We start from the raw sequence: 22,288 nt of genomic DNA on the forward strand, positions 1-22,288 counted from the left end.
CACACTGGAAGTTCAGTCAACTTAAAAAGTCGTGGGTGTATGTATGGTCGTACCTATCACTGAAAACTTCCTTTGAAAAGGTTAGATCTTCTGTTAACCCAGTTTAACCAAATATGCCATACGAGCTTGGAAACGACTTGTAACAATCATCCAAGAACCGTCCAGTGATAACATCATAGAAAACACTGTAACATCACCGTACATTCCAAACAGCTGACAGGAAGATGATTCGACAAGTTTGTAGACAATTTTACCCTTTGGGTGATGACTGCTACAGTCATTTAGTGTGTCTGGGAGGTACGTGTGGGAACCGTTTGCTGATTAATTTCGAATGAATTATACCGTATATCAAAGAGTGACTAGTAAAAGTCGACAAAGGACAAGCCATGAGACCACTTAAGCCGTCGCCACTGAGATAAACATGGCGCCGGAAAATGAATAGAGAAATTACAGTTCCTGGTTTTTGGTTTTAGATGTTGTCCTTTATTATATGTAATAATAGTACCAAATGTTTGTTACAGACAACAGTGTAAGCTATTCCGTGTTTTAGGCTTTATATTTAAGTACCCCATGTGAATATTCTCTGACTGTACCACAAAATGCACTCCAAACTGGCAACTGTCAAGACTACCTATACCTCATAGAAAAGTAAACAAAAACTATATTTAATTAGATATGCTCGTTACTAGGTTCATTTCTTATTTTTAATCTTTCACCATGATGACGAGAACCTCACCTGAAGTAAAAACGTATTCTAAAGGCGGCTGGTATGGGTATTAAAACTTTAATTAAAATAAAGTACAGAACAACGTTTCGTCCTTCTTAGATCACCTACAGGTTAACAAAGATGACCTTAGAAGGTCGAAACGTTGTTTTGTATTTTATTTTAATTAAAGTTTTAATACCCTTACCAACAGTCTTAAGAATGCATTTTTAATCTTTCAGTTCTGTCAGCATACAGTTATTATAAGTTTCATTCTTTTTATAGATTTTGTTTGTTTAACCAGATAAAAATGATTAAATAAACTCGTTAAAAGTGATTTTATTTCCTGTTTTGATAAACATGTGTTCCTTTAATGACAAGAGATAATAGTTAGATATATGTATAACAAAATCATGCAAACAAGTGAAATTCATAATAGGAACACACATATACGAGACTCTAAATAGCCTACACAAGATCTACAACAAACATTTATTCATTTCGACACCAGGTGGCTCTTCAATATTAACAATTTTAAATTGCTTTACTACGATAGCCAACACTGGTTTCCTTACTTTATCTTTAGCTCTGGTCTAACTGACCGGCTCACTTTTTTTACAGATTTTACTGACAAGGAACTGCTAATCATCAACTGTAATTTTAAAGAACCGTTGGTAAAAGACAAATACATTATAAGATCAGGCTTTATCACGTCGGTTGGGATATGACAGTCGTCGTAGTGGTCTAGACGTTATTCTGATGTCACAGGTTTTCTTAAACTGTTCTGGTGTGAACCAAACTAAGCAAGTGAACTGTAATTATTATCAACTTTATTTACAAAAATTACAAATGTGATTTTTAGGCAATAATTATTAACACCACATTGTTTTATTTTTATTTTAACACTGTTTATTTATTTATATTATTTTATTATTATTCTACTTGAATTAACATTAATATCATTCAAAAGAATTGATGAGAGAACCAGCAAGCGAGTTAGCAATTTATATTAATATTGAACTCATTTTAGCAAATACTATACATTCATTTTATACATCTTACACAGATTAGTAAGACTGCTGAAATTATATATGTGTACGATGACTAATAAATGACTCCCACATGCATGACACAGCAATGTGTACATCCTCGAGTGTTCGCATATGTTCGCTAATTAAGGGCCGTTGCCCGTCGTTTTCTTAGTACACGCTACGCGTAACAAGAACCCCGCATAATAAATGCAAAACAACTGTACGCGACCACTCGCCAAATTCGACGACTCTTTATCACGAGTCAGTGCAAACTACACTTTTCTACCTATGCTGAATCAAAATGTTACATCTAAGTAAGACGTTTATAATGACATAGAGATAAAGGTCACCAACACTTCATTATAACCTTCGACAAAAAGGAAAAGGCCTAGTTTAACACACTTCAGTATAACATTCGACAATAAGGCCTAGTTTAATAAACTTCATTATAACCTTCGACAAAAACGAGGCCTAGTTTAACGTTAAATGAAACACAGTATAGAGAAATTAGATAAAATGAAATGTGAAACTTGACACAGAAATAATAACTCGATTTACCGTTATTACGCCTTTGTGATGATCCATATTGAATGTTCAATTTAATATTATGATGTGTTTTCATGTTCGTTTGCGTTTGGATCTCACTACCAGTCAATCTAACTTTGGTACATGTTGCCTGGACACCAAGACAAAAACCATCCAAAGTGGCCCAGGATTTCCGGTTCTATGAGCCAGGTTTTTGGGAACTTTCCTAGAGAAATACGATCTATACAGGGTGAAAGGAAGTTCATGGTCGTGAGTTTTTGGAAAGAAGTTTCGGACTTGACGAACATTCCCTTCTCGGACATGACGTGATCTGCCTTCTGCGCACGAGGCCTTTCTTCTCCATTAAGCAGTACCAGCCGGAGGACAGACACAATAGGCTTCTCATCCATTGTGGCGACGCTTGCCTAGGCTATTTCAGCCTCGAGAGCAGCTGCTAGATTTCCGTATACGCTAGTGACCCACAGCCAGTTTGTTTCACATTACACTCCCACCATACAATATACACAGTTGATTGTATGAGAAGGCGAACCTTCTCAGCTCTTCCCATTTCTATATATATATATATATATAGTTATGTATATATTCTAATTCTAAGACCAAAATACTCAAAATATAACTTATTTCCGACAACAGGGACCAATCATTAATTTTCTAGTTCCCTTTGTTTTGAAATTATATTCAGAGACATGCTGATTCAGATTGTAACTAAACAACGGCTCCTTTATAGTAAAAATGTTGCTGAACAAACAGTCGTTACTAAACATTTTAGGTTCACAAATGTGAACTTAAATACTACCAGATGAATATCAAATTTTTATTTTCTGACTCCTCAAATTTCTTCATTATACATATACAGTCAGTCATCTCTACATATATATAGCAGGAAGTATATACTAAATGTTAAAATACGCGAACCTATGATATATTCAGTTATCACAAAATTATTACACAAACATATTGTGTAAGTTACAAAGTAAAGTAGTTCCTATGATCTAGGTCCGGCATGGCCAGGTGGTTAAGGCACTCGACTCGTAATTTGAAAGTCGCGTGTTCGAATCCCCATCATACCAAATATGCTGGCCTTTTCAACCGTGGGGGCGTTATAATGTGACGGTCAATCCCACTATTCGTTGGTAAAAGAGTAGCCCAAGAATTGGCGGTAGGTGGTGATGACTAGCTGCCTTCCCTCTAGCCTTACACTGTTAAATTAGGAACGGCTAGCGCAGATAGCCATCGAGTAGCTTTGCGCAAAATCCTAAACAAACAAACAATAAATCGGGCCATTAAGGAATCAGCATCTCTTAACCGGTTATTTTTATTCTGACAAATACAAATAATCAATAATAATATGAATATTCATATTAATAGAATACAGCAACTTGTTTATTATTATTCAAAAAGAAAATTAATAGAAGTAGTCATATTATTGTAGGATCACGGAAGTCACACCCACTTTTACGTTTAGTTCACGTTCTTCACGCCCACTTTACGTTTAGTTCACGTTCTTCACGTTCATTTTATGTTTACTTCAAGTACGTTACGCCCAGTTCACCTTTACTTCACGTTCGTCAAACCCATTTTACGTTTAGTTGACGTGCGTCACGACCACATTACCTTTAGTTTATCGTATATGTTTGTTCTGGAATACATCTAACACTTTATTTGCATTCCTTAATGTACGATGTAATACGAGCTCATCACTTGTTAAATGCAAAATAAGTCACTTCACAATATATATGATTGTTAGAACAATATACACATATATACCCGTCACTTCTTGTAGAAAGATATCTGCTACTTGTAATGATAAACTAACGTAATTTTAAATCAGTTAGTTCATGCATAATGACTGTAATGATCGTCGAACCTGAAACCACATTATACTTCAGTTCCATTAGACCTGCAAGTTATACGTGCAATTATGATACACCTGGTTTGGTTATTTTCTATATAACATAGGTATAATGTGTCCTTTTACAAAAAACATAGCGGAGCACTCGATTTTTTGTTGTTGTTTTAAAGAAATATAAAAACTCCTATATATAATCTTCAAGCAAAAAAAGCATCTATAAAAACGCATTTTTAATCATTCTGTAGCTGTGTATGATAAGAATGTATGAAAAAATTCACCTTAAGATACGCCCCCTTCACTGATGATGAAAAAGTAGAAAGTTTGTTTTTAGAATTTCGTGTAAAGCTACACGAGAGCTATCTGCGCTAGTCGTCCCTAATTTAACAGTGTGAGACTAGAAGGAAGTCACTACCACTGACTAGCAACTCTTGAGCTACTATTTTACGAATGAACAGTGGAATTGGTCGTTATTTTACACCCCTCCAACGGCTGAAAGGACAAGCATGTTTGATGTGACGGGGATTCGAACCCGCGATCCCCAGATTACAAGTAGAGCACCCTAACTACCTGGCATAGCTGGGCAAAACCAATTAAGTACCACACAAATAATCTTCATGAGTAGAGAATTGAAAATCAATTTTAAGTAACAACTGGGACAAAACTAATAAGAGCTATTTTTTCATATCAAAACAATTTTTCCTTTTTATTTACTGGATTTGTTTCAGAGGAACAGAGAATTTTTAGAAGCAATATCACACAATTGCTGTGATTAAAGACTGGCGTATATGAAGCAGATCGCAGGTTCTGAAATTTGTAAGGTAACGAAACCATAATTATGTACTTCTGAAGATGAACAATGCTACCATAAATTTCCTTTGACTCACAACTTGATCTTCTTTGTATTTCTATTAGAATTCGACTTCGTCAAGTCCATTGTCACTTGAAACACCGATATCAGTCACTTTCTTGATTTACACAAGTCTTGAGTTTGCACATGACTGAGCACTTCATGCCATTTTTCATGTATGAAGAGTAAATTAGCTGATAAGGATCTTATACCCTTAAAAGCCAGAACTTCCAGTAGTGTTTCAGGTACTGGAGGGCCATCCATCCAATCTACAGTGAGTTCATCTTGGCTACGTCCAGACTACGTCCAAGCACTTGTTCCGTAGAGCTGTTTGACAGTTGGCTCTGTGTGCATGCTTAAACAGAAAATCAACACAGAGGATAGCTGATGATACTCAATATTATCCTCCCCGCTGCAGGATAACTGGTGTCAGTGACTAAATTTTACCATCCACAATGTAGGATAACTAATACCAAAAACCTTTCATTTTGATTCGCACACAAGTGACAGGTAAACTTTCCCGTTTGTACAAAAGAATTGAAAAAAGAAAAATTCCAGTCCTTGACAACTTTATAAAAGATATCTTGTACTGATTTGTCCTTTTCATATACAAGGTGTTCGGAAAGTCATTGAGCAGTTTTGAAAGCAGCGATGTTTAAAAACAAAATAAGAAGTATCCAAGCCTGTATTGATGCCAGCAGGGGTCACTTTCAACATTGTTTATAATTGTCATTCATATTTACCTCTGTATTCTTTATTGAAACATGTCTGTTAATAAATATATAAGTGCACAGTGATTTTCCAAACACCCTGTACTTTTAGAGCATTAATCTTTTAAATAAAATCACAATCCGTGAAAGTCCAAATATTCCCATGCACACACCTAAATCACAGACACTAGAGACTACGTAGATGTTGGTGAATCTCATGAGAGTGATGATTCCATATATCACAATGACATCATTGAAAGCAAGACGGAACAGAAACACATCTGTGTCTTCAGACTAAATGACATCATTGAAAGCTAGACAGAGTAGAAACAGTTCAGTGTTCTCAGACTAAATGACATCATTGAAAGCTAGACAGAGCAGAAACACATTAGTGTCCTTCTTCCAAACTTTACAGCATTGGAAGTGAAGTAGATACTTTGCATTTGCTCCTTCCTGGTGTTATTCTAAATCAGACAATTATTTATTGGTGTCTTTTGTAATTTCGTAACTTTTTCGCTACGTGTTACAAAGAGGACTTTGTCATCTGTGATCAGTTTTTGAATGGCTGAATTCCCCATCCATTGATCACGAAGTGAATTAGGGCTGTTCTGCTGTCAGTATCTTTGAAAAACGTTTTCTACTGCCGAAAAAGTTGGTCCCCAATTATGTTGTTCAATTGAACACGTATGTCGTGACATCGGCATTCTTGATATCAGGTCTGTTATCAGTACACATTTTTATATTATTTGCTATTGTATCGCCCCCAGTAGCACAGCGGTATGTCTGAGGACTTACAACGCTAGAAACCAAGTTTCAACACCCGTGGTTACCAGAGCACAAATAGCCCATTGTACTGCTTTGTGCTTAAGTATAAACAAACAAACAATACTACTGTATGATTAAAAAATACTATATTGATCCAGGATAACCTAATATCAAAATATTATAGAATAGCTATCTTTATCCACTTACCACTACGTGGCTAGAAATTTTCTATAAATGCAGGACCACTTTGGTATCAACGTGTTGGATAATATTCATCTTTATCTATTTATTACTAAAAGTAATCCATTAATCCATTATCACTCTTGACCTGGAATGGCCAGGTGGTTAGGGCGCTAGGCTCGTAATCTGAGGGTCACAGGTCCGAATCTCCGTCACACCAAATATGCTTCTTTTCAGCTGTAGGGGCGTTATAATATAACTGTCAATCCCACTATTCGTTGGTAAAAGAGTAGCCTAAGAGCTGGCGCTGGATGATGATGACTAGCTGCCTTTCCTTTAGTTTTACACTGCTAAATTAGAGACGACTAGCGCAGATAGCCCACATGTAGCTCTGCGCGAAATTCAAAAATAAGAAAAACAAATCATTATCACACATCACGGACATCTAGAAAATTACCATCTTTATCAGCTTACTATACTATTGTCATTTTCTTTAAAATATTTCATTACTGACAACTGTCTCTTTAGAAAATAATCACTCTCCGATTTTTCTTCTTTGAACGTAGTCATCATTTAATCGAGCTGTTATCAAAACTAACGACTCGTGTTCCTATTTTTAAATTTCGTAGATAAATGTTGCTTTTCAAGAGCTATCCTTAACAATTATCAAACGAAATATTTAGTTGTCATTTGATTATCTCATATATCTATAATAATAAAAGGGCGTGCTTGTGTGACCGCCATAGCTCCAAGAGGAAAGAACCTAGAAACAATCTATCAAAGAAAAACCTAGAAACATGACATTTGCACCCATACTTAGTGTATCCTGAGGGTGGGCACCTGGATATTATTAATTATGTTATCCCCGTGCATGCGCACATGCGCGCCCCATAGTGCATTTTGTTAACAATGGGTTCTAACAATGCTTTGTATGTCTTGTTGCTTAGCAACACAAGTATAATCTAATATTACTCTTAGTCTATGTACTGAAAGTATGAATTGATAGGTATAAAGAAGAAACTGAGAAAAAAAAAAACATTTGTTGAGAAATGTAAGTCAGATCAAACAAGATGGCTGGGCTGGTTAGAAAAAATTTGGGAAGTTTAAAAATTAATAAGTCTCCTGAGCTAGAGAATATTTCCCCAAGGGTTTTGAAGGAGATTAAAGATTGGACAAATGAGTCACTTACTCCTTTGTTTTATCAGTTCTTAAATAGTGGGTAGGTATCAGAGGATTGGAAGTTAGCGAATGTGACTCCTCGGGACAATAATTATAGATCCATTAGTCTTGCATCAGTTGTGGGAAAATATTTTTTTTTTTGTAGAATCTGTTAAACGATGCTTTGTAAAGTTATTTAATAAAATTTGGAATTTTATTAAACAGTCAACATGATTTCACTAAGGGAAAATCTTGCCTTACAAATCTTTCGACATCTTATATACTTGCTAATTACATCAATCTAATAACCCGTGCGAAGTCAGACATTTTCTCTCGTTATTAAAATAAAAATAATGACCCGACAACTAGTAAACACCATTATTTAAATGTTATACGATGTAACGTACTGATATAGGAAACTATTGCTAATTTCTGTATTTACGTAGTACGTCCTTTTCCAGAATCTAACGATGGTTGTTGTATTTCGCGAGCTGTTTGCGTTAACCGTTCCCAATTCAAATCATAAATGAGAGGAAAGGCGTCTATTCAACACTACCCACCGCCAACTCTTGGGTTGTTCCTTACGAACGAATAGTGAGAATAGTGAACGTCACGTGTTAAGGTCCTCTCATCTGAAAGGACGAGCAAGGTCGGTGACGAGATTCGAATTTGCGCCTCATAAATTGCAAGTTGATTGTCCTAACCACCACGACACGCTAGGCCCACAGCGACGTTCAACTGAATAAATATTGAAAACATCCTTGAGTTCTTCTCGTCAGAACCTAAAATTCACCAGAAATTTTTGTTTGTTTGTTGCCAAATACAAAGCTACATGTCCCCCGCTGTTACAGTGGTAAGTCTACAGATTTACAACGCTAAAATCAGGGGTTCGATTGCCCTCGCTGGACTCAGCAGATAGCCCAATATGGCTTTGAAATAAGAAAAAACACACAAATCAATACAATAGGCTGTCTGTGCTCTACCCACCACAAGTATCGAGCCTCAGTTTTTAACAATATGAGCCCTCATATTTACCGCGGGATTGCCTCACTAGCACACGAAGAAAAAAGGGCATCTGTCTGTACGTGTGTAGGCGTATTTAAAATGGTGTTGAGAAGAATACTAGAATGTGAAAATGTGACGTTATAGATTTACAAAATATGTCAACAGTGACAGTGGAAAATAACGTTTTTATGTGGTTCTAGATAAAATAAACTTAGTAAGAAAATTCTTTATTTTAAAAGTAAATGTTTAGCTTTGACATCCAGCGTTTCTTTATATTCCAGTATGAAATATAAATACCGGTCTAAATATAAACAAGTTTAACTATTAGAAATATTTTTGCACTAAACACGTGTTATAACACACAAAGGTTAAGTACGTTATGTGTGCAAAAGGGTTTTGGAGCCTCAACAGGTCATTACAGCCCATGTTACCACGCTCAGTGATGCTCTACTTGTCGATCGTGAAATTTGCTAGTATATTGCAGGGTAGTTTGTTTTCACTGCAAAAGACTTCGGCGTAAGATTGTCATGTTCAAAGTATATCACTCCTCTTTGCTTCCTTTCCATAATTTATCTAGTGTACGAAAACAATTTTTTTCCCAGCACCCGTCCGATCGCATAAAATATTCAGAGGCATTGCATTTGGTGACTTGATCGGCATGTCTTCGTGAGAAATAGTACCAATACTAGTTTCATTCCCCATTTGTTTTAGACACGCGGCAGTTGAACGGGTGGTTAAGACAGGAAGCATTAGCTAGGTGAACCCTTACCCCCAATAGCCCCATTTTCTTATAAATCCGGTACATCTGTGTGGTACAAGTAGCTCTAAACACTGGTCTGCTAATAAACATAATTTATTTTCACCTTTTTATCCTGTCTTCTTATCTCTAAATTGTCTTGGCGCAATATCTAGAGATAATAATGAATTCCTCAGAAAAAACATTTCGTAAAATACAGTTTAACACTTTTGGACATTTGTTTCGTGCACTGACTAGCAGAAGACTTTCCGCATTTGTTAAGGTATACTTACGTTTCGTCGAGTGTTGCCACGAAAAAAACATTTTTCCTCAATTAGGTACTATACAGTTTTCTCCAGTTGGTGTTCCTTTCCTGTGTATGCCATGGAAGCAGCTTGTGTCGTCTTTCCAGCCATACGTCCTTCTCGATTGAATTGTATACTGTTGCTTGGGGAACGTGAACGGCTTTTTCCACTAATCTTTGTGGTCGTGGATTCCCAGACCACAATTTGCTTATCACAGCTGGAATTCGACTTGTTGCAAGGTTTCTGTCTGTATGGTTCAGATATCCTAAGCTAATCTATATCCCTTTGTTTTCCAATGCCATAAAATACAATGAATATCCCCGATTTTATCACATCTTCATGATATGACGATTTGAATGTTTTAGTCGAAAAGGGCTATCACACACCTTTCCGAAAAATGATCAATCTTCAGTGGCAACGCAAGAAACGCCATAAAATGTCAAAATGTAGTTCTGATACATTTAGTTTCACCGTGACATTATATCGGATGGAGCTGTCATGCATTTTGCTGACATCCTTGTTCAAATTTGTTTTAATATAACGAACTCAATAACGTACCTCTGTATTTCAATGTTGTTGTTGTTTTAGAAATACCGTATTTAAATTACATGGGCTCACTCATTTACAAAAATACTTTTTATAAGTCTGTAAGAGACAGCGAACTTGTTAAACGATCGGTTAGACGACTTCCATTCTATCATTTCAAAAGTGTGGTAGCTAATGGTATTCACTTGGCTTTAACTTACGATGTGTTTTCTTAAGATTAAAGAATACACGCATTATTTGCCAATTATTTTAAATACTTTTCAATACTGTAACACAATTTTCGTTCAAAACTTAGTCCTAAGGTGAAGGAAGTTCAATATTCTGTTGAGACAACAAAACTTCAGTTCTGGAAGTTGTGTTCGACTACTCTTGGCGGCTGATATATAGAGCCTATCATTAAAAGGGTGTTGCGAAAGGAGCGTCAACCTTCAAGGTTTCTTAAGAAGACTAGCGGGACTTGGTGAAATCAGGCTAAAATTAAACGTTAGGTCTGAAAATTTCAGTAGTTCCTAAAAAACAAAAACAAAAAACAAGCTTAATAAACAACGTTTTTATGGAGAGAAAAACTTCTGCAGCTCTCCGTCTCATTCTATCATGTTTACAAATCCATTACTGCGTCCTTTGCTAAGTGTTTGCCAACTGGAACTCTCTTTCTATGGCTCTTACTAAAATTAGCCTGAAACGCGATATGACAAATGAGCAGCTGCTCCTAGATGTCACATTAATAGGAAAATACTGTATCTTCTAGTGATCTACTTTGTCCCTTTCTGTTACCCACTTGAACATGTACTAAGGGAAGAAGCAATTTTCAGCCAATCATATAGCTTTTAAACAACGCGAATCCAAATCTTTGAGATGCACTGTACGAAACATAACAAGACTGAAACCCTTGTCTTTGTTTATTCACACCAACGTTTGGTCAAAAGCAATCATTCTAACTTATTAAGATTTTAATACATAAAAGTGTAATACCAGTCAGATTTCCTTTTCTTGTTATCAGTTTTCAGAAAGTAAAATGCTGGTTGGATTATCTGCCCATAATATTTTGTTATTTTTGACTAATGCTGTTTGAAGGCAATTTAATTTGTGTCTGTGGAGAAAGCATAACACAAGACGTGAACTTATATATATTAATAAAAGAGCTTTATCATAAAGGGTAAAAATATGTATTCTCAAATACGTTTCACTACATTCACTGTATTCGTTACATAACACGCCGTTTCAAAATTGTCGTTGGCGAATAATTATTTCAACTCTTTAGCGAAGTAGTTAACTTTCATTCAAACGTCATTTGCTGTTTTATTTGTTTGTACATTAACTTCGAGTACGTGAAAACGAGTACAATTCATCTAGTTCAATACAACAATAAGAAAGAGGTCCGTACATAATATCAGGAACGACTGTCCGTGAACTATTAAATGAATAATACCCACGCATTAAAACAGTGTCTTTGTTTTAACTATGATACAAGAAAAACGTGGCTGCCTAACTAGTAAACCCCTCGAATATTTACATAACAACTATGGTTCAGTTAACGCTCCCTACACGTGCACAGGAACACGTGGGACTATAGATGGTGCACAACGAAAGTGGAGTGCAAGACCAGCGACCACATCTGTCACACCCCCTCCCCCCCATACTACAAGCAGTTAAAACACAATAGCACCTGAGATCCGAGTTGCCGCCCTAACCTGAGGTGGCCTTGGTGGAGTTGCTGGGAGAGGTACTCATCTCTCGAACCTGTCTAGCTTCTCTTCCCCCCTGCAGAGGCACCACACAGGTATCGTCTTGGCAAGTTGACAACACGGAATAAGGAGATAGCGAAAAGAGCAAAGGCTGGACTTTGTAAAGCTGATAAAGGTTGTGAAAAGAAACCAGAAGGGAGTAATGACGTCATTTCCTTTGATGTAAAATAAGTTCGGATTTGAGTGGTTACAAAGTAAATTTAAACAAGTACTATGATAAATATGGTAAAAACGTTTATTTTTACCCTATATATATATATATTTGAATAAAAACTTTAGTTAAAAATAACCATATATTAAACTCCGTGATGCTCATTATTTTAACATTTCTAGTATAAAAAATATGAGTTTCAAAGTTTCATAGGGCGTTTGTGGCTTTAAATGTTCCACTTCCAGTATTTTGTCATTTCCTTTAAAATTTTGTCAAAAAAAGTGGGAAATGGTAATGAATGCCGGTTAATCATTTAAAAAAAATGGAAAAACAAGAACATGCATTTCCGACAACAAATGTAGAGCCACCAATAAAACCAGAAGTTGATTCACCACTCGAGCACCAGCATTATCTCCAAACAGGATATTCCTGTATGTTGTGTAGTTCACTTAACGAGTTGAACTTTTGAATGGAACTCCCCTTGTGCCTCTTTCTCTCAGAGCAATTTTTTCTCCTATTATTTAGTTGCCTTTGAAAGTTTAAATTATAATCTTATCGTTAGTCATTCTAGGCCCGCCCCATAATCCCCCACCTTCAGGGTATGGTAAAGTTCATCTCCTGGGGTTTAAAGCAGTTAAATCTGAGATTTCTCGGCGCCAAATTAGTTCAGGGTAGTTTTAATTTGTGGCAAAACATGAGATTTGTTAGCTTTTGTGATGGCATTTCAACTTCATCAGTTGAGTGTTAACGCAATTCTACAAAACTCCATAACGTTTTATTGACAAGCCAGAAAAGTGGAATAGAAGTACCGAAAAATAACGTAGACTGTTCACTTTATTAAAAACTTCTATCATAACGTAGACTGTTCACTTTATTAAAAACTTCTATCATAACGTAGACTGTTCACTTTATTAAAAACTTCAATCATTACGTAGACTGTTTAGTTTATTAAAAACTTCTATCATTACGTAGACTGTTTAGTTTATTAAAAACTTCTATCATAATTGTTCATTAAAAACTTCTATCATTACATAGACTGTTTTATTTATTAAAAACTTCTATCATTACATATACTGTTTTATTTATTAAAAACTTCTATCATTACATATACTGTTTTATTTATTAAAAACTTCTATCATTACATAGACTGTTTTATTTATTAAAAACTTCTATCATTACATATACTGTTTTATTTATTAAAAACTTCTATCATAACGTAGACTGTTTAGTTTATTAAAAACCTTTATCGTTACCTAAATTATTTAGTCAATTAAAACTATCATAACGTAGACTGTTTAGTTTATTAAAAACTTCTATCATTACGTAGACTGTTTAGTTTATTAAAAACTTCTATCATAATTGTTCATTAAAAACTTCTATCATTACATATACTGTTTTATTTATTAAAAACTTCTATCATTACATAGACTGTTTTATTTATTAAAAACTTCTATCATTACATAGACTGTTTTATTTATTAAAACTTCTATCATTACATAGACTGTTTTATTTATTAAAACTTCTATCATTACATATACTGTTTTATTTATTAAAAACTTCTATCATTACATAGACTGTTTTATTTATTAAAAACTTCTATCATTACATATACTGTTTTATTTATTAAAAACTTCTATCATTACATATACTGTTTTATTTATTAAAAACTTCTATCATTACATATACTGTTTTATTTATTAAAAACTTCTATCATTACATAGACTGTTTTATTTATTAAAAACTTCTATCATTACATAGACTGTTTTATTTATTAAAAACTTCTATCATTACATAGACTGTTTTATTTATTAAAAACTTCTATCATTACATAGACTGTTTTATTTATTAAAAACTTCTATCATTACATAGACTGTTTTATTTATTAAAAACTTCTATCATTACATATACTGTTTTATTTATTAAAACTTCTATCATTACATATACTGTTTTATTTATTAAAACTTCTATCATTACATATACTGTTTTATTTATTATAAACTTCTATCATTACATATACTGTTTTATTTATTAAAAACTTCTATCATTACATATACTGTTTTATTTATTAAAAACTTCTATCATTACATATACTGTTTTATTTATTAAAAACTTCTATCATTACATAGACTGTTTTATTTATTAAAACTTCTATCATTACATATACTGTTTTATTTATTAAAACTTCTATCATTACATAGACTGTTTTATTTATTAAAACTTCTATCATTACATATACTGTTTTATTTATTAAAACTTCTATCATTACATAGACTGTTTTATTTATTAAAAACTTCTATCATTACATATACTGTTTTATTTATTAAAAACTTCTATCATTACATATACTGTTTTATTTATTAAAAACTTCTATCATTACATATACTGTTTTATTTATTAAAAACTTCTATCATTACATATACTGTTTTATTTATTAAAAACTTCTATCATTACATATACTGTTTTATTTATTAAAAACTTCTATCATAACGTAGACTGTTCACTTTATTAAAAACTTCTATCATTACATATACTGTTTTATTTATTAAAAACTTCTATCATTACATAGACTGTTTTATTTATTAAAAACTTCTATCATTACATATACTGTTTTATTTATTAAAAACTTCTATCATTACATAGACTGTTTTATTTATTATAAACTTCTATCATTACATATACTGTTTTATTTATTAAAAACTTCTATCATTACATATACTGTTTTATTTATTAAAAACTTCTATCATTACATAGACTGTTTTATTTATTAAAAACTTGTATCATTACATATACTGTTTTATTTATTATAAACTTCTATCATTACATATACTGTTTTATTTATTAAAAACTTCTATCATTACATAGACTGTTTTACTGTTTTATTATTAAAAACTTCTATCATTACATAGACTGTTTTATTTATTATAAACTTCTATCATTACATATCTGTTTTATTTATTTATCATTACATAGACTGTTTTATTTATTAAAACTTCTATCATTACATATACTCTTTTATTTATTAAAAACTTCTATCATTACATAGACTGTTTTATTTATTAAAAACTTCTATCATTACATAGACTGTTTTATTTATTAAAAACTTCTATCATTACATATACTGTTTTATTTATTAAAACTTCTATCATTACATATACTGTTTTATTTATTAAAAACTTCTATCATTACATATACTGTTTTATTTATTAAAAACTTTTTATTAAAAACTGTTTATTAAAAACGTCTATTATTACGTAGACTGTTTATTAAAAACGTCTATTATTACGTAGATTGTTTATTAAAAACCTTTAGTTTGACTGTTATTCTGAAAATGCTTTCATTATGTAGATCTATTTTTATTAAAATTTGTTTACGTACGTTCTTATTTGATAAAATGTATATTTTGTAATAGGTTTAAATAAATAAATAACTATAAAACTCTGTGAAATTACACAAAAAGTACACCAAATACAGATCAGAAGGTCAAAGCTGATTTTTTTAAAAGTTTAAAATCCAAAACCTTCCTGTTGATCATTAAGCACTGATTCTAATGTCTTAAGGTATAATGTACCTGGGCGTAGCAATCGTTTATATAAAAACCCAGGAGCGTCGCATCGAATCCCCAGTTGCTGTTTTGAAAAATCAGAATAAAAAAAGCACAATCGTTATCATACTGAAAAGCCGAAAATTCCCGCGCTTGTGGGCCTTAATCTTTTAAGCGACTAAGTAACGCCTCAGTGACGAACACGAATAAATAGTGTTATCGGTTCGAAATAAACTTTTTCTTTAAGATAAAGTCAAGTTATATATTCATTCAACGTAAGAAAAGCACTGAACAAGTTGTTGTGTAATAATAACAAACGATATTACATTTCACACGCGAAAAAAACACAAAAAACGGCTTTGTTGATGCTGAATGTCACAATATTGTATGTGGCGTTACGATGAACATTTTCACAACGAAGTAACAATTAAACAAGGATAAAACTGTGTGAATTAAACACATCACCAAAAACAGTATTTCCATTAACCAGATATTTGTTTAGTATTCTTAATGTCTTATATTTAACATTATTTTCAAGCTCTTATATTACGCCCTTATTTAGTAATATCTTTATATCGTTGTTGACTCTTTAAACAAAAATAATTGGTACAGATTGATCAATAGGAAATAAGGTAATTTTGATACAAATCGTAAATAATATCGGTCTCCACAGCTAGTTAAGTCACGAAACAAAAAACACCGTACAGAAATCTAACTCCAGGGTATCGAGCCCCTCAGTGGCTCAGCGGTATGTCTGAGGACTTACAACGCTAAAAACCAGTTTTCGATACCCGTGGTGGGCAGAGCACAGATAGCCCATTGAGTAGCTTTGTGCTCAATTCAAAACAACAACAGAGTATCGATATTTCGTATTTGGGGTACATTTTTGGGTTAGTCTGTACTCTTCAGACTTTCTGAATAAATATTTATAAGTTGGGCTTATTGTTCGTTACAACACTTGAGAAGACTTCGTATTCTGATCCAATGAATTTTTTATTATCAGTCCATGAGATTTTGATCGGTTTGAAGGCGCTTTGGACATCACGGTGAAGGAGAGTTCGAGTGAAGACCGCGGTGTGAAAGTTAAAAAGAAAGCGGGGAGGGAAACAAACTTCGAGACCTATATTTCAACAAGCTCACACACTTGGTGACGCTTCTCGTACTATTTTAAGCCTCTCTGAACGTATCTGTTACATTCAACAGCCAGGGATGAGCCGACGTATATTTTAATGTTTCTCTGTCTGTTTTAAGTGTTTATCTAACTTGAAAGGACGTCTTCGTTAACTCACGTTTCTACCCAGAACACTTAAGACCTGTTTGAAAATAAATTGTGGCAGCTAGTATTAACTACAATACAATCAAAAGGTCCTAATGAATAAAAGAAACAGGAAGGATGTGAAGAGAAATGATATAACTTTAAGGCAGTACACATGCGCAAATGGAACTCCTGGTACCCCAAAAAAGCTTAATACGACGCACAAACTAATCCATTTATTCAGTTACCATAACACAATTTCTACTTAATGTGAGAAAATTCAAATACTAAAATTCACCCGTGATCGCCTTTCGTCAATTAACGATCAGTTTGATTACAGCAGCTGGTCACTTTTCACTAGTGGTGGTTTTATTCAACCGATTTAACTCATTACAATTATGTTATATATTTTTCTATAACCACACAGTTGTATAGTGTTACGCGTCTAAATATATTCGGCCGATTGTTCATATATGATGCATTTCCTGATGAAAGTAATACAAGTCAGATAATCCAATGTTACTGTATTAAACATGTGAATGAATTTGTGTCAACTTTCTCTGTACGTAATTGCAACAAAGTTACCGAATTTCCTTGTCGAAACGTGTATTAAGTATGTAAAGTACATAACAATCGATTTAACCGGTATTAATGACTATTAAGTTCGGTGTTCGCGTAATTTAAGGTATACGCTGAGAAATGAGAAATATTGCACAAGTCGAAAATTGTAATTAATTAGAAATATATTAAAGTTATCCTATTGATGTAAGCATAATATAATTTAAGTAATTTTTAGGGCATTACATAAAATGTTTAAAATATTGCTTTTGAAGATATGATTTTAACCACGAATGTTATACGACGAAATTCTCCGTTCTAACACGTCTTACATAAAGAGGGCACAGTATCGGGAGTTCTCGATTAAAACAATAAAAGTTTGGTCGCTTTAAATGACACATTTGAAACAAAAATGCGTTTCGTCAACACAAGAATTTTTTATCCTGATCTGACAGCATCAAACTAAACCAGAGAACAATTTCGTAACGACGTGTTGACTAACGATAACTCGTTGCTCGATGGATAAACATATGCCGATACTTTATGTTAAGCGTTTGTTTGTTGTGATTTGAATATTTTCACGCGGCACGAAATTATTTGTTTTGAATAAATATTATAAAATATAATATTTGTTTATTCCAAAGGTTAGTAATTTTCTTAGATTTCTGTAGGTGGGCAGTATTTAACAAGCGACTAAAAATAATCGCAAAGAACAAATCATTTGCTACTGATAAGTTTCTGTCTAATATATTTTTATACTGTCAATTATTTGATGATGACATCTTTAAAATACTTTTTAAACTTAAATAATAATAAATACATGGGCATTTGTTTCAACAGAATGAAGCCTATGCTTCACGTCAAACATTTTAATTGTAATTAAACAGAAAAACGCCAGGGGCAGCTGGACCAGAGAGACAAATCTAAAAGGCCGTTATAAAACGGGGCGACTAGGCGTCACTCACGAACACTCAACGCGGGACCCTGCACGTACAGCTGAATTATGACAGTAAAGACACTAGCAACTTCATGTATATTACTAACAAATTTTTCTTAAAAGTACGACAGACATCATTTAATGCAAATTTGAACCATGCAGTACAAACTAGTAATACAAGCAACGAAAAAGTCAAAGTCCATTTTTTAGCTGGTTTGGCCACATCTAAACCGGGATTCAGGAGAGGAACGCTTGAAATATGTGAGGGATTTGAGTCGTAGAGTGCACGCTAAATGGAAGTTTTCAGTTTATTTATACAAAAAAATTAGCAATTCTAGGAACGCACAACAGAGAATTATAAACAATGTACTCACAGGTGAAAGTTTTCAGCTACACGAAACAAAGTTGATTGGATTTTGGACGGCTTGAACTCCACTAGCCACAAGACCAAGCGTCTACTTGGTATGCGAAGAATGGCACAAAGAATCTGTACAACGCATATCGCTAGTGCGCCTTTCTACTGCGCAAGGGTGGAGTAAACGTCTACGTAACATCCGCCAAACAAATGTATACGACGCGCTTATCACCTGGAGCTGTAGCCCACGCGAATGATGATAAAGGGAAAAGTTTTGAAGTTAGCCAGTAAACGTAGTCGTTGGCTGCTTGGCGCGATTTCACAAACTTTGTCAATTGTATCGTTGGCTGCAGAGAAATAGAAGCTTCCAAGATGAATTCATGGAATAAATATAAATACCTTGTCATTGTTTACACTTTGTTTCAACACACAACTTCAAAGTAAAAATGAGCATGGTTTAAGATTCTACTGGTTACAATATCTTTGCATATTATCAGTAGGGCGTTTTAGGATTGCTATTATTATTATCACAACACGCCCATAATGAATAATTGCGCTCTTTTCTTACTGCAACACCTGGTGTTCGTTAATATTACTAATTAAAACTATCTTAATTTTAAAATAAATTTCGTCATTTCTGTTTGTGTGCTTCCAAAAATTCGCTTAGCACGAGTGTTCATGGCCAAAATTATGGCAGGAATAGTTTGCACAACTCACAATAATCATAAAAGATAATTAATTGACTAAAATAAGATGGATAAATCTTTTTTTTTTTTTTACATTTTTCAACACTTTAAATCTATGACAGTCTTTGCAGCTAATAACTAGGATTTGTGTATTCCTATGTAAGGTATACCTTATAATTTATTTAACATTACTTACATTAGAAGTAGTGGTTAAATACTTGGTAAGACGTTAAACTATGCATTATTGTTATTATATTTAATTAGTTAATTGTTATTATTTATCATAATGCTTAATTATAACATGGCCAGGTGTTAAGGCGTTTGACTCGTAAACTGAGGGTCTCGGATTCAAATCCCCGTCGCACCAAACATGCTCGCCTTTTTAGCCATGGGGGCGTTATAATGTGCAGTCAATCCCACTATTCGTTGATAAAATAGTAGCCCAAGAGTTGTGAGTGGGTGGTGATGACTAGCTGCCTTTAATCTAGCCTTACACTGCAAAATTAGAAACGGTTTGTTTGTGTGTGGAATTTCGCACAAAGCTACTCGAGGGCTATCTGTGTTAGCCGTCCCTAATTTAGCAGTGTAAGACTAGAGGGAACGCAGCTAGTCATCACCACCCACCGCCAACTCTTGGGCTACTCTTTTACCAACGAATAGTGGGATTGACCGTCACATTATACGCTCCCACGGCTGGGAGGACGAGCATGTTTAGACGACGCGGGCGCGAACCCGCGACCCTCGGATTACGAGTCGCACGCCTTACGCGCTTGGCCATGCCAGGCAAATTAGAAACGACTAGAGCAGATAGCCCTGGAGTAGCTTTGCGGGAAATTAAAAAAAACAAACAAAAAAAACACTACTAACCTCAAAATCTACTAAAGTAGCCGAACTTCGCAAGATATTGAGTTTATGGTCGAATATATCGTTAACAGTGAGGGCGAGCTAATGAAACAGTGTATTCTGACTTTTTTTAAACTGATACCATAAGAAACAGTACTCTTAATTAACTATATTTCGTCCCAGGTTAGTTTCTAGCTTTATTCAAAAGAGCAAGATTCTTCTGACCGGAGGTTAATATCAGTTACAAAACGTCGAACTGTCATCGATTTATAATCTGGTTTTTATCTTTACTTTTAAAATACGTAGATTTATTTAAAGTCAAAGTCCAATATAGAACAGTAGCATCAAAGTAATACATATTATCATTCCGGCCCGGCATGGCCTGGTGGTTAAGGCGCTCGATTCACAATCTGAGGATCGCGGATTCGAATCTCCATCGTACCAAACATGTTCGCCCTTTCAGCCGTGGACGCATTGTAATTTAACGGTCAATCCCCACTATTCGTTGTTAAAAGAATAACCTACGAGGTGGCGGTGAGTAGCTGCCTTCCCTCTAGTCCTACACCGCTAAATTAGGGACGGCTAGCGCAGATAAACCTCGTGTAGCTTCGAGCGACATTTACAAAACAAACCAACTTATTAAATCTTCAAAAACTCCAGAGCATTCAAACTTCATCATTGACGAACAACAATAACAAATATTAAAAATATATAACATAACTTAATTAAACATCACAGTACATTAATACAAATAATTGAAAAACTGTTTATATACAATCGATATTAAAAAACTGTAATTTTTTATAAACCATAGCAGTCAATACCAGTTGGGTTAGCAGTAAGTTTACATATTTAGAACAACAAAATCTAGGATTAGATTTTCCGCGGTAATGACTGCCTCTTGTGTAGCTTTACTTTCACAATATAAAATCGAAGGTTAGCATCAAAAAAAAAAAAAAAATAAGTGTTCAAATAATTGAAGTAAAGAACACCTAATAAGTGAGGTTGTTGTTAAGGAACTGTAAGTTCAGAAATGTTGGGAGATTAAATATATTCATAGCTATTAGCACTTCTGTTTTGTGTTTGCTAAGGCCCTAAAGTCTTGGCTCAGTTTAAACAGTGGTGTATGAACAAAAGTGGTAAACTAGACGTGAATGGCCCCCGCCGGCACAGCGGTAAGTCTGTGGATTTACAACCCTAAAATGAGAGGTTCGATTCCCATTGGTGGGCTCAGCAGATAGCTCGATGTGGCTTTGTTATAAGAAGACACACTAGGTGTGAACAGGTCGTGTACTGACATAAAGGAAAATTATGACGTAATCTCTAGACAAAGAGACAAAGAGAAAGCGTTGAGACATGCACTTACGGTGAAGTTGTAAGGATAGAATGTAAATCGTTGTCAGTAATCTGTACAAACAACTGAATTAAATAATAAGTTGAACAATCTCCAAGTTACTTATTTAATTTTTTATAAGAACGATGACGTTTCGAGTTAACGCTCTTCGTCAGATCGTACAATTTACAACCTACATTTCGGTTGCTAATATTTTGCCGTTTCTAGGAAGTTAGAATTTTGTGTGTGGCAACAGGATCCGGGATTTGACCCTGGGTCTCCTAGTTTTGAAGTTCGGTATAGTATTCGCTCATAAGATAGTAACGAAGCTTCGACGATCGTATAGGCTAAAATCAGAAATATCAAACTTTTAAACTCATAAGAATGTAGAACCAAAACAGAAGCTAACGTAAGCTACAGTTGTAAAGAGAGATAAATAAATCATGTTTTAAAAACTATTTTGAATAAAATGCTTTTGAACACCACATGATATAACACTT

The 22,288-nt window shown here is 34.0% G+C and overlaps 1 long non-coding RNA gene and 1 pseudogene across 2 annotated transcripts in view; both read right to left on the minus strand.

Moving 5' to 3' along the window:
- LOC143238596 (transcriptional enhancer factor TEF-1-like) overlaps positions 1–22,288 on the minus strand; it is an 85,212-nt pseudogene that overhangs the window by 47,681 nt on the left and 15,243 nt on the right. The gene's annotated exons all lie outside the window — the stretch shown is intronic.
- On the minus strand, positions 818–12,294 carry LOC143238600 (uncharacterized). The gene is made up of 3 exons (XR_013020664.1): positions 12,051–12,294; positions 6,662–7,025; positions 818–3,535 (listed from the first exon to the last, which is right to left on the minus strand). It is a non-coding gene; the product is annotated as an uncharacterized LOC143238600 (long non-coding RNA).

This window comes from Tachypleus tridentatus, chromosome 13 (genome assembly GCF_004210375.1).
Source record: "Tachypleus tridentatus isolate NWPU-2018 chromosome 13, ASM421037v1, whole genome shotgun sequence".
NCBI lineage: Eukaryota > Metazoa > Arthropoda > Merostomata > Xiphosura > Limulidae > Tachypleus > Tachypleus tridentatus.